Here is a 14,801-nt window from a genome sequence, read left to right on the forward strand (position 1 = left end):
CCTCAAGGTCTAATGTTGAGATCAAGCCTCAAGGTCTAATGTTGAGAGCAGGCCACAAGGTCTAATGTTGATATCAAACCTCAAGGTCTAATGTTGATATCAAACCTCAAGGTCTAATGTTGATATCAAACCTCAAGGTCTAATGTTGAGAACAAGCCTGAAGGTCTAATGTTGAGAGCAAGCCTCAAGGTATAATGTTGAGAGCAAGCCTCAAGGTCTAATGTTGAGAGCAAGCCACAAGGTCTAATGTTGATATCAAACCTCAAGGTCTAATGTGGAGATCAAGCCTCAAGGTCTAATGTGGAGATCAAGCCTCAAGGTCTAATGTGGAGAGCAAGTCTCAAGATCTAATGTTGATATCAAACCTCAAGGTCTAATGTAGAGATCAAACCTCAAGGTCTAATGTGGAGATCAAACCTCAAGGTCTAATGTGGAGATCAAGCCTCAAGGTCTAATGTGGAGATCAAGCCTCAAGGTCTAATGTGGAGAGCAAGTCTCAAGGTCTAATGTTGATATCAAACCTCAAGGTCTAATGTGGAGATCAAACCTCAAGGTCTAATGTGGAGATCAAGCCTCAAGGTCTAATGTGGAGATCAAGCCTCAAGGTCTAATGTGGAGATCAAGCCTCAAGGTCTAATGTGGAGAGCAAGTCTCAAGGTCTAATGTGGAGATCAAACCTCAAGGTCTAATGTGGAGATCAAACCTCAAGGTCTAATGTGGAGATCAAGCCTCAAGGTCTAATGTGGAGATCAAGCCTCAAGGTCTAATGTGGAGATCAAGCCTCAAGGTCTAATGTGGAGATCAAGCCTCAAGGTCTAATGTGGAGAGCAAGTCTCAAGGTCTAATGTTGATATCAAACCTCAAGGTCTAATGTGGAGATCAAACCTCAAGGTCTAATGTGGATATCAAGCCTCAAGGTCTAATGTGGAGATCAAGCCTCAAGGTCTAATGTGGAGATCAAGCCTCAAGGTCTAATGTGGAGAGCAAGTCTCAAGGTCTAGTCTGTGATACATTCTGAGGCTTGCATCCAAACTTGACGAGCTCATTGCAAGATGCTGATGCTTACTGTAATGATGTCAAAATTCGAATCCACATATTTGCTTGATCCCTTTTCAACCCCAAGTTCCCGGATCCACTGTTGGAGTGGTAGGTTCAGACATCTGTCCCAGACTTGACTAGCCACGTAACAGGCTCGTTTTGTGTGTTGAAGCTAAGCTACTTGTTTGAAGGAATACTACCTATTATCCTGCCCTTTCTAGTACACAGATTCATTTTTGTATCGTTGGCTGTCATACATTGACTAGTTTTATCGTAAATGAATACAACAAAGCGCTGTACTTCTTCCATATGATCTAGAACAGCAATTGGTAATATACACTTGTTACTTTAGTTGTCAAGGTTTCTGTTATTTGTCTATAACTCGTCCATGTGTCCCATGCACCTTTCTTACCCTTGTTTGCAAATGACAATACCTGGTCATAGCCTGTGAATGCATGAAACAACAAAAGATCATGCGACTTATCTGGTGTAAGAGCATTGGCAATGCTGTGGATAAACAGGTATCTAAACCTCTTTCCTACTCCGAAAGCAATCCACAATTCTATCAACTGTTCTATATTCTTAAAACAAGATATGGCTATAACGACAGCATCGGTGTCAACTGTGTGAATCACGACATTTTCGTGTCCTTCTGTCACTGCATCATTAACATGAAGCATCACTCTTCTAGATCTTTCCGACATTTTCAAGCTGTCTGGAAAATACTCTTCCCAAACTACATTTATATTTACTCATCTGACAGAGTGAAGCTGATCCCAAATATATGGTACCACAATGATCATATTTGAAGTAATCTTCAAATGTCTTACACCTCCTTGGCTTCAGCATGTTAATAAAGGTAGCAGAATATTGATTTTGACTACGGATAACTTCGTTTACCTGATCAAGACATACGACTTACGACGGGTGTGACCGGTCGATAGGGGATGCTTACTCCTCCTAAGTGGATCCTACCTCTGGTGTGTCCACGGATCCGTGTTTGCCCTACTCTTTATTTGTATTCTTTGTAGGAGTTATGAGATTGATCACTGTCCGTTATCTTCACCTTTCATCTATAATCAAAGCATCAACTTTCGGAACTTCACAAGTAATTTTCTCTAGTTGTACAAGATTTTATTTTTATCCATGACGTAGTTCACCAAATTTGTCCGACAGGAAATGAGAAATTTGGGACGTAGGACAGATACTTCCTTTATTCTAGTATACATGCCGTGTGCGACACTTAGATTGAATTGTGTAAATTTGTAGTGTCAAAAGGCACATGCTATTGCTTGTAATGAGCGAAAATCGCATATATTACATGTTAGTCCCCGAGGGTCTCTACAGCCCAGTAGCTAAGTACTTCGTTACTAGCTTGAAAATACGGATGTATATTTAATTGCTGTTATAAAATTTAGAAATTCATTTCAAAATTAAGGATTGTATCCCTCATGCATAGCTCTTATCCTTGGACGAATTTGGCTCCACTTGTTTGGCACGCTGTTTTTTGGCTATATTTAGCTCTAAAACTTCATAGTTATTTCGGATTTCAAACATTTCGGTAGAGCATCACTGAAGAGACATTATTTGTCGAAATGCGCATCTGGTGCATCAAAATTGGTACCATATAAGTTTTACATGTAACCCAAAGTCAGGGCGAAACGAGTGGGGTTTTTTTATATGAAGTATACGTAGTCTCGTTTTCCATAAGTATATCATCGACCCCCATCACTTGAGCCTGTCCAACATGTAATACAGTACCCGCAACGTTATTCTTGACATGAGAAACGATAGAACACGATACACGTACGATAGGATAGGATACACGCACGATACGATAGGATACACGCACGATACGATAGGATACACGGTAAACCTGATAAACGCAAAACCCGATAAACGATCTTCACGATAGACTTGATAAAGGGAAAGGCTATAAGCCCGTGAACTGATCCGACCGGAAACTCTGTGCACTCAAACACACACAAATTGCATACGTCATACCTTCTACTTTCGTTTTCCCATATATGATGCTGTACTCTGTTCACGGGCCTGATTCTAACACGAATTAAAATGTGATCCAGTTTCCGGGCCGGACTTTAATACTAATTAGGATAAGATTCAGTTCACGGGCCTCTAATTAGGATATGATCCAGTTCACGGGCCTGACTCTAACACTAATTAGGATGTGATTGAGTTCACGGGATTGCTTCTAACACTAATTAGGATGTGATTCAGTTCACAGGCCTGACTCTAACACCAATTAAGATGTGATTCAGTTCACGGGCCTCTAATTAGGATGTGATCCAGTTCACGGGCCTGACTCTAACACTAATTAGGATGTGATTGAGTTCACGGGCCTGATTCTAACACTAATTAGCATGTGATTGAGTACACGGGCCTGATTCTAACACTAATTAGGATGTGATCCAGTTCACGGACCCGATTCTAACACTAATTAGGATGTGATTGAGTACACGGGCCTGATTCTAACACTAATTAGGATATGATCTAGTTCACAGACCTGATTCTAACACTAATTAAGATGTGATTCAGTTCACTGGCCTCTAATTAGGATATGACCCAGTTCACGGACCCAATTCTAACACTAATTAGGATGTGATTGAGTACACAGGCCTGATTCTAACACTAATTAGGATATGATCCAGTTCACGGACCTGATTCTAACACTAATTAAGATGTGATTCAGTTCACTGGCCTCTAATTAGGATGTGATCCAGTTCACGGGCCTAATTCTAACACTAATTAGGATGTGATTGAGTTCACGGGTCTGATTCTAACACTAATTAGGATGTGATTCAGTGCACTGGCCTCTAATTAGGATATGACCCAGTTCACGGGCCTGACTCTAACACTAATTAGGATGTGATTGAGTTCACGGGCCTCATTCTAACACTAATTAGAATATGATCCAGTTCACGGGCCTGACTCTAACACTGATTAAGATGTGATTCAGTTCACGGGCCTCTAATTAGGATATGATCCAGTTCACGGGCCTGACTCTAACACTAATTAGGATGTGATTGAGTTCACGGGCCTGATTCTAACACTAATTAGGATGTGATTCAGTTCACGGGCCTGATTCTAACGCTAATTAGGATATGATCCAGTTCACGGGCCTGACTCTAACACTAATTAGGATGTGATTTGAGTTCACGGGCCTGATTCTAACACTAATTAGGATATGATCCAGTTCACGGGCCTAATTCTAACACTGATTAAGATGTGATTCAGTTCATGGGCCTCTTATTAGGATATGATCCAGTTCACGGGCCTGACTCTAACACTAATTAGGATGTGATTGAGTTCACGGGATTGCTTCTAACACTAATTAGGATGTGATTCAGTTCACAGGCCTGACTCTAACACCAATTAAGATGTGATTCAGTTCACGGGCCTCTAATTAGGATGTGATCCAGTTCACGGGCCTCACTCTAACACTAATTAGGATGTGATTGAGTTCACGGGCCTGATTCTAACACTAATTAGCATGTGATTGAGTACACGGGCCTGATTCTAACACTAATTAGGATGTGATCCAGTTCACGGACCCGATTCTAACACTAATTAGGATGTGATTGAGTACACGGGCCTGATTCTAACACTAATTAGGATATGATCTAGTTCACAGACCTGATTCTAACACTAATTAAGATGTGATTCAGTTCACTGGCCTCTAATTAGGATATGACCCAGTTCACGGACCCAATTCTAACACTAATTAGGATGTGATTGAGTACACAGGCCTGATTCTAACACTAATTAGGATATGATCCAGTTCACGGACCTGATTCTAACACTAATTAAGATGTGATTCAGTTCACTGGCCTCTAATTAGGATGTGATCCAGTTCACGGGCCTAATTCTAACACTAATTAGGATGTGATTGAGTTCACGGGTCTGATTCTAACACTAATTAGGATGTGATTCAGTGCACTGGCCTCTAATTAGGATATGACCCAGTTCACGGGCCTGACTCTAACACTAATTAGGATGTGATTGAGTTCACGGGCCTCATTCTAACACTAATTAGAATATGATCCAGTTCACGGGCCTGACTCTAACACTGATTAAGATGTGATTCAGTTCACGGGCCTCTAATTAGGATATGATCCAGTTCACGGGCCTGACTCTAACACTAATTAGGATGTGATTGAGTTCACGGGCCTGATTCTAACACTAATTAGGATGTGATTCAGTTCACGGGCCTGATTCTAACGCTAATTAGGATATGATCCAGTTCACGGGCCTGACTCTAACACTAATTAGGATGTGATTTGAGTTCACGGGCCTGATTCTAACACTAATTAGGATATGATCCAGTTCACGGGCCTAATTCTAACACTGATTAAGATGTGATTCAGTTCACGGGCCTCTTATTAGGATATGATCCAGTTCACGGGCCTGACTCTAACACTAATTAGGATGTGATTGAGTTCACGGGCCTGATTCTAACACTAATTAGGATGTGATTGAGTTCACGGGCCTGATTCTAACACTAATTGGGATATGATCCAGTTCACGGGCCTGATTCTAACACTAATTAGGATATGATCCAGTTCACGGGCCTAATTCTAACACTGATTAAGATGTGATTCAGTTCACGGGCCTCTAATTAAGATATGATCCAGTTCACGGGCCTGACTCTAACACTAATTAGGATGTGATTGAGTTCACGGGCCTGATTCTAACACTAATTAGGATGTGATTCAGTTCAAGGGCCTGATTCTAACACTAATTAGCATATGATCCAGTTCACGGGCCTTATTCTAACACTAATTAGGATATGATCATGTTCACGGACCTCATTCTACCACTAATTAAGATGTGATTCAGTTAACAGGTCTCTAATTAGGATATGATCCAGTTCACAGGCCTGACTCTAACACTAATTAAGATGTGATTGAGTTCACGGGCCTGATTCTAACACTAATTAGCATGTGATTGAGTTCACGGGCCTGATTCTAACACTAATTAGGATATGATCCAGTTCACGGGCCTGATTCTAACACTAATTAGGATATGATCCAATTCACGGGCCTGATTCTAACACTAATTAGGATATGATCCAATTCAAGGGCCTAATTCTAACACTGATTAAGATGTGATTCAGTTCACGGGCCTCTAATTAGGATATGATCCAGTTCACGGGCCTGACTCTAACACTAATTAGGATGTGAGTGAGTTCACGGGCCTGATTCTAACACTAATTAGGATGTGATTCAGTTCACGGGCCTGATTCTAACACTAATTAGGATATGATCCAGTTCACGGGCCTTATTCTAACACTAATTAGGATATGATCATGTTCACGGACCTCATTCTACCACTAATTAAGATGTGATTCAGTTAACAGGTCTCTAATTAGGATATGATCCAGTTCACAGGCCTGACTCTAACGCTAATTAGGATATGATCCAGTTCACGGGCCTAATTCTAACGCTAATTAGGATATGATCCAGTTCACGGGCCTGACTCTAACACTAATTAGGATGTGATTTGAGTTCACGGGCCTGATTCTAACACTAATTAGGATATGTTCCAGTTCACGGGCCTAACTCTAACACTGATTAAGATGTGATTCAGTTCACGGGCCTCTTATTAGGATATGATCCAGTTCACGGGCCTGACTCTAACACTAATTAGGATGTGATTGAGTTCACGGGATTGCTTCTAACACTAATAAGGATGTGATTCAGTTCACAGGCCTGACTCTAACACCAATTAAGATGTGATTCAGTTCACGGGCCTCTAATTAGGATGTGATCCAGTTCACGGGCCTGACTCTAACACTAATTAGGATGTGATTGAGTTCACGGGCCTGATTCTAACACTAATTAGCATGTGATTGAGTACACGGGCCTGATTCTAACACTAATTAGGATGTGATCCAGTTCACGGACCCGATTCTAACACTAATTAGGATGTGATTGAGTACACGGGCCTGATTCTAACACTAATTAGGATATGATCTAGTTCACATACCTGATTCTAACACTAATTAAGATGTGATTCAGTTCACTGGCCTCTAATTAGGATATGACCCAGTTCACGGACCCAATTCTAACACTAATTAGGATGTGATTGAGTACACAGGCCTGATTCTAACACTAATTAGGATATGATCCAGTTCACGGACCTGATTCTAACACTAATTAAGATGTGATTCAGTTCACTGGCCTCTAATTAGGATGTGATCCAGTTCACGGGCCTAATTCTAACACTAATTAGGATGTGATTGAGTTCACGGGTCTGATTCTAACACTAATTAGGATGTGATTCAGTGCACTGGCCTCTAATTAGGATATGACCCAGTTCACGGGCCTGACTCTAACACTAATTAGGATGTGATTGAGTTCACGGGCCTCATTCTAACACTAATTAGAATATGATCCAGTTCACGGGCCTGACTCTAACACTGATTAAGATGTGATTCAGTTCACGGGCCTCTAATTAGGATATGATCCAGTTCACGGGCCTGACTCTAACACTAATTAGGATGTGATTGAGTTCACGGGCCTGATTCTAACACTAATTAGGATGTGATTCAGTTCACGGGCCTGATTCTAACGCTAATTAGGATATGATCCAGTTCACGGGCCTGACTCTAACACTAATTAGGATGTGATTTGAGTTCACGGGCCTGATTCTAACACTAATTAGGATATGATCCAGTTCACGGGCCTAATTCTAACACTGATTAAGATGTGATTCAGTTCACGGGCCTCTTATTAGGATATGATCCAGTTCACGGGCCTGACTCTAACACTAATTAGGATGTGATTGAGTTCACGGGCCTGATTCTAACACTAATTAGGATGTGATTGAGTTCACGGGCCTGATTCTAACACTAATTAGGATATGATCCAGTTCACGGGCCTGATTCTAACACTAATTAGGATATGATCCAGTTCACGGGCCTAATTCTAACACTGATTAAGATGTGATTCAGTTCACGGGCCTCTAATTAAGATATGATCCAGTTCACGGGCCTGACTCTAACACTAATTAGGATGTGATTGAGTTCACGGGCCTGATTCTAACACTAATTAGGATGTGATTGAGTTCACGGGCCTGATTCTAACACTAATTAGGATATGATCCAGTTCACGGGCCTGATTCTAACACTAATTAGGATATGATCCAATTCACGGGCCTAATTCTAACACTGATTAAGATGTGATTCAGTTCACGGGCCTCTAATTAGGATATGATCCAGTTCACGGGCCTGACTCTAACACTAATTAGGATGTGAGTGAGTTCACGGGCCTGATTCTAACACTAATTAGGATGTGATTCAGTTCACGGGCCTGATTCTAACACTAATTAGGATATGATCCAGTTCACGGGCCTTATTCTAACACTAATTAGGATATGATCATGTTCACGGACCTCATTCTACCACTAATTAAGATGTGATTCAGTTAACAGGTCTCTAATTAGGATATGATCCAGTTCACAGGCCTGACTCTAACGCTAATTAGGATATGATCCAGTTCACGGGCCTAATTCTAACACTAATTAGGATATGATCCAGTTCACGGGCCTAATTTTAACACTGATTAAGATGTGATTCAGTTCATGGGCCTCTAAATAGGATATGATTCAGTTCACGGGCCTGACTCTAACACTAATTAGGATGTGATTGAGTTCACGGGCCTGATTCTAACACTAATTAGGATATGATCCAGTTCACGGGCCTAATTCTAACACTGATTAAGATGTGATTCAGTTCACGGGCCTCTAATTAGGATATGATCCAGTTCACGGGCCTGACTCTAACACTAATTAGGATGTGATTGAGTTCACAGGCCTGATTCTAACACTAATTAGGATATGATCCAGTTCACGGGCCTAATTCTAACACTGATTAAGATGTGATTCAGTTCACGGGCCTCTAATTAGGATATGATCCAGTTCACGGGCCTGACTCTAACACTAATTAGGATGTGATTGAGTTCACGGGCCTGATTCTAACACTAATTAGGATGTGATTCAGTTCACGGGCCTGATTCTAACACTAAGTAGGATATGATCCAGTTCACGGGCCTTATTCTAACACTAATTAGGATATGATCATGTTCACGGACCTCATTCTACCACTAATTAAGATGTGATTCAGTTAACAGGTCTCTAATTAGGATATGATCCAATTCACAGGCCTGACTCTAACAATAATTAAGATGTGATTGAGTTCACGGGCCTGATTCTAACACTAATTAGGATATGATCCCGTTCACGGGCCTAATTTTAACACTAATTAAGATGTTATTCAGTTCATGGGCCTCTAATTAGGATATGATCCAGTTCAGGGGCCTGACTTTAACACTAATTAGGATGTGATTGAGTTCACGGGCCTGACTCTAACACTAATTAGGATGTGATTGAGTTCACGGGATTGCTTCTAACACTAATTAGGATGTGATTCAGTTCACAGGCCTGACTCTAACACCAATTAAGATGTGATTCAGTTCACGGGCCTCTAATTAGGATGTGATCCAGTTCACGGGCCTGACTCTAACACTAATTAGGATGTGATTGAGTTCACGGGCCTGATTCTAACACTAATTAGCATGTGATTGAGTACACGGGCCTGATTCTAACACTAATTAGGATGTGATCCAGTTCACGGACCCGATTCTAACACTAATTAGGATGTGATTGAGTACACGGGCCTGATTCTAACACTAATTAGGATATGATCTAGTTCACAGACCTGAATCTAACACTAATTAAGATGTGATTCAGTTCACTGGCCTCTAATTAGGATATGACCCAGTTCACGGACCCAATTCTAACACTAATTAGGATGTGATTGAGTACACAGGCCTGATTCTAACACTAATTAGGATATGATCCAGTTCACGGACCTGATTCTAACACTAATTAAGATGTGATTCAGTTCACTGGCCTCTAATTAGGATGTGATCCAGTTCACGGGCCTAATTCTAACACTAATTAGGATGTGATTGAGTTCACGGGTCTGATTCTAACACTAATTAGGATGTGATTCAGTGCACTGGCCTCTAATTAGGATATGACCCAGTTCGCGGGCCTGACTCTAACACTAATTAGGATGTGATTGAGTTCACGGGCCTCATTCTAACACTAATTAGAATATGATCCAGTTCACGGGCCTGACTCTAACACTGATTAAGATGTGATTCAGTTCACGGGCCTCTAATTAGGATATGATCCAGTTCACGGGCCTGACTCTAACACTAATTAGGATGTGATTGAGTTCACGGGCCTGATTCTAACACTAATTAGGATGTGATTCAGTTCACGGGCCTGATTCTAACGCTAATTAGGATATGATCCAGTTCACGGGCCTGACTCTAACACTAATTAGGATGTGATTTGAGTTCACGGGCCTGATTCTAACACTAATTAGGATATGATCCAGTTCACGGGCCTAATTCTAACACTAATTAGGATATGATCCAGTTCACGGACCTGATTCTAACACTAATTAAGATGTGATTCAGTTCACTGGCCTCTAATTAGGATGTGATCCAGTTCACGGGCCTAATTCTAACACTAATTAGGATGTGATTGAGTTCACGGGTCTGATTCTAACACTAATTAGGATGTGATCCAGTTCACGGGCCTAATTCTAACACTGATTAAGATGTGATTCAGTTCACGGGCCTCTAATTAGGATATGATCCAGTTCACGGGCCTGACTCTAACACTAATTAGGATGTGATTGAGTTCACGGGCCTGATTCTAACACTAATTAGGATGTGATTCAGTTCACGGGCCTGATTCTAACACTAAGTAGGATATGATCCAGTTCACGGGCCTTATTCTAACACTAATTAGGATATGATCATGTTCACGGACCTCATTCTACCACTAATTAAGATGTGATTCAGTTAACAGGTCTCTAATTAGGATATGATCCAGTTCACAGGCCTGACTCTAACACTAATTAAGATGTGATTGAGTTCACGGGCCTGATTCTAACACTAATTAGGATGTGATTGAGTTCACGGGCCTGATTCTAACACTAATTAGGATATGATCCAGTTCACGGGCCTGATTCTAACACTAATTAGGATATGATCCAGTTCACGGGCCTAATTCTAACACTGATTAAGATGTGATTCAGTTCACGGGCCTCTAATTAAGATATGATCCAGTTCACGGGCCTGACTCTAACACTAATTAGGATGTGATTGAGTTCACGGGCCTGATTCTAACACTAATTAGGATGTGATTCAGTTCACGGGCCTGATTCTAACACTAATTAGGATATGATCCAGTTCACGGGCCTTATTCTAACACTAATTAGGATATGATCATGTTCACGGACCTCATTCTACCACTAATTAAGATGTGATTCAGTTAACAGGTCTCTAATTAGGATATGATCCAGTTCACAGGCCTGACTCTAACACTAATTAAGATGTGATTGAGTTCACGGGCCTGATTCTAACACTAATTAGGATGTGATTGAGTTCACGGGCCTGATTCTAACACTAATTAGGATATGATCCAGTTCACGGGCCTGATTCTAACACTAATTAGGATATGATCCAATTCACGGGCCTAATTCTAACACTGATTAAGATGTGATTCAGTTCATGGGCCTCTAATTAGGATATGATCCAGTTCACGGGCCTGACTCTAACACTAATTAGGATGTGAGTGAGTTCACGGGCCTGATTCTAACACTAATTAGGATGTGATTCAGTTCACGGGCCTGATTCTAACACTAATTAGGATATGATCCAGTTCACGGGCCTTATTCTAACACTAATTAGGATATGATCATGTTCACGGACCTCATTCTACCACTAATTAAGATGTGATTCAGTTAACAGGTCTCTAATTAGGATATGATCCAGTTCACAGGCCTGACTCTAACGCTAATTAGGATATGATCCAGTTCACGGGCCTAATTCTAACACTAATTAGGATATGATCCAGTTCACGGGCCTAATTTTAACACTGATTAAGATGTGATTCAGTTCATGGGCCTCTAAATAGGATATGATTCAGTTCACGGGCCTGACTCTAACACTAATTAGGATGTGATTGAGTTCACGGGCCTGATTCTAACACTAATTAGGATATGATCCAGTTCACGGGCCTAATTCTAACACTGATTAAGATGTGATTCAGTTCACGGGCCTCTAATTAGGATATGATCCAGTTCACGGGCCTGACTCTAACACTAATTAGGATGTGATTGAGTTCACAGGCCTGATTCTAACACTAATTAGGATATGATCCAGTTCACGGGCCTAATTCTAACACTGATTAAGATGTGATTCAGTTCACGGGCCTCTAATTAGGATATGATCCAGTTCACGGGCCTGACTCTAACACTAATTAGGATGTGATTGAGTTCACGGGCCTGATTCTAACACTAATTAGGATGTGATTCAGTTCACGGGCCTGATTCTAACACTAAGTAGGATATGATCCAGTTCACGGGCCTTATTCTAACACTAATTAGGATATGATCATGTTCACGGACCTCATTCTACCACTAATTAAGATGTGATTCAGTTAACAGGTCTCTAATTAGGATATGATCCAGTTCAGGGGCCTGACTTTAACACTAATTAGGATGTGATTGAGTTCACGGGCCTGATTCTAACACTAATTAGGATGTGATCCAGTTCACGGGCCTGATTCTAACACTAATTAGGATATGATCCAGTTCACGGGCCTGATTCTAACACTAATTAGGATATGATCCAACTGACGGACCTGATTCTAACACTAAATAAAATGTGATTGAGTTCCCGGGCCTAACTCTAACGTTAATTAAGATATGATCCAGTTAACGGGCCTGATTCTAACACTAATTAGGGTATGATTCAGTTCATGGGCCTGATTCTAACACTAATAAAAAATGTGATTGAGTTCACGGGCCTGACTCTAATACTAATTAGGATATGATCCAGTTCACATGCATCTAATCCAATCCTTGTAAACCCTAACCCAGTCCTTGTAGAGCATAGCTTAGTCCCTGTAGAGCATAACCTAGTCCCTGTAGAGCATAACCTAGTCCCTGTAAAGTATAACCTAGTCCCTGTAGAGTATAACCCAATCCCTGTAGAGCCTAACCTATTCCCTGTAGAGTATAACCTAGTCCCTGTAGAGTATAACCTAGTCCCTGTAGAGTATAACCTAGTCCCTGTAGAGCATAACCTAGTCCCTGTAAAGTATAACCCAGTCCTTGTAGAGCATAGCTTAGTCCCTGTAGAGTATAACCTAGTCCCTGTAGAGCATAACCTAGTCCCTGTAGAGCCTTACACTGTCTTAGCCTATAAAATGCAACTTTGTCTCTGTACAACAGTATCGTATTTCACTGATAATAAATTTTCCATACATGTTTATTATTAGTTTAATCATCAGGCACAATTGAATAGTCTCGTGGGGATTCGGGTTGGAATAGATCCTCAGTACCCCCTTGCTTGTCGTAAGAGGCGATTCCTTCGGATGAGACCGGAAAAACAGAGGCCCTGTGTCACAGCAGGTGTGGGACAATAAAGATTCCTCCCTGCTCAATGTCTATAAGCGCCGAGCATAGGCCTAAATTTTACAGCCCTTCACCGCCAGTGGTGACGTCTCAATGTGAGTGAAATATTCTCGAGAGGGACGTTTAACAATATTCAATCAATCAATGCACAATTGAATAAATACCCAGTCTCTCTGTGTTATAGACTTTTCCAGTCATCTTGAGCTAAATCAACATTTTTGTGCCAGACCCATTTTTGTGTGCATCATAACTCAGTATCTCTATAAATAGTTGAATCTGCAACTACTACATGTAAGAGCTTGACGTATTTGACAGACATTTTTTTCCACAATTTCCTCTGTTACTTAGTCTTGATTTTAATTAAGAAGAAAAAGTTGAACAGATAACAGTTTTATTATCAACACCTTAGACATACAATGATTAAATTATCACATTGTTGTAACCTTTGACATTGAAATATTTTCCAGATACATGTACTTATGAAAGAGCTGGCTCGCATTCTACCTCATGCTCCAAGATTGCGTAGCAATAGTAACACATGATGGCCATATTAGACAGATTGATAATGATGGGTAATCAGATCAAACATCCTTAATATAAATCAAATTTACATAATCTGTTAAGAATTGATTATTTATTACTGGGTAATTAAGGGGTCTTTCATGAAAAGAAATGAAACATCTTTAAGTTTTCATAAAACATATGAAACAACAATTTTATCTTTCTTTCAGTGATTAATTGGTAAACGCATTAAACGTTTCAATGTTCCATGGGAAATACAACATAACTATTTATTCTATATGTTGAACAAGAGGCCCATGGGCCACATCGCTCACCTGAGCCACCTTGGCTCATATTGAAAGAGTTTTCCTGAATAATTGTATGTAAAACTTTGATTCTCTATTGTGGCCCCATACAACCCCAGGAGGCCATGATTTCAATAAACTTGAATCTGTACTATGTCAGGAAGCTTTCATGTACATTTCAGCTCTCCTGGCCCAATGGTTCTTGATAAAAAAATTAAATGACCCACCCTATTTTTGTGGTCATCTCCCCTTTGAAGAGGGCATGACCCTTCATTTGAACAAACTCGAAAGCCCTTTACCCAAGGATACTTTTGGTTAAGTTTGGTTATTATTGGCCCAGTGCTTCTGGAGAAAATATAAAATGTTTAATCATGCACGGACAGACAATGAACAACAGGCGATCAGAAAAGCTCACTTGAGCTTTCAGCTCAGGTGAG

At 40.7% G+C, this 14,801-nt stretch overlaps 1 long non-coding RNA gene across 2 annotated transcripts in view; it reads right to left on the reverse strand.

Annotated features, from left to right (window-relative positions):
• Positions 1-13,932: 13,932 nt before the first annotated feature.
• Positions 13,933-14,801, reverse strand: part of LOC130047779 (uncharacterized) — a 5,756-nt gene continuing 4,887 nt past the window's right edge. For both annotated transcript variants that reach the window (XR_008796595.1, XR_008796594.1), the window contains one exon: positions 13,933-14,801. This exon is cut by the window's right edge and continues 603 nt beyond it. This is a non-coding gene — a long non-coding RNA (uncharacterized LOC130047779).

The sequence above is a fragment of the Ostrea edulis genome, chromosome 7 (genome assembly GCF_947568905.1).
Source record: "Ostrea edulis chromosome 7, xbOstEdul1.1, whole genome shotgun sequence".
NCBI classification, from domain to species: Eukaryota; Metazoa; Mollusca; class Bivalvia; order Ostreida; family Ostreidae; genus Ostrea; species Ostrea edulis.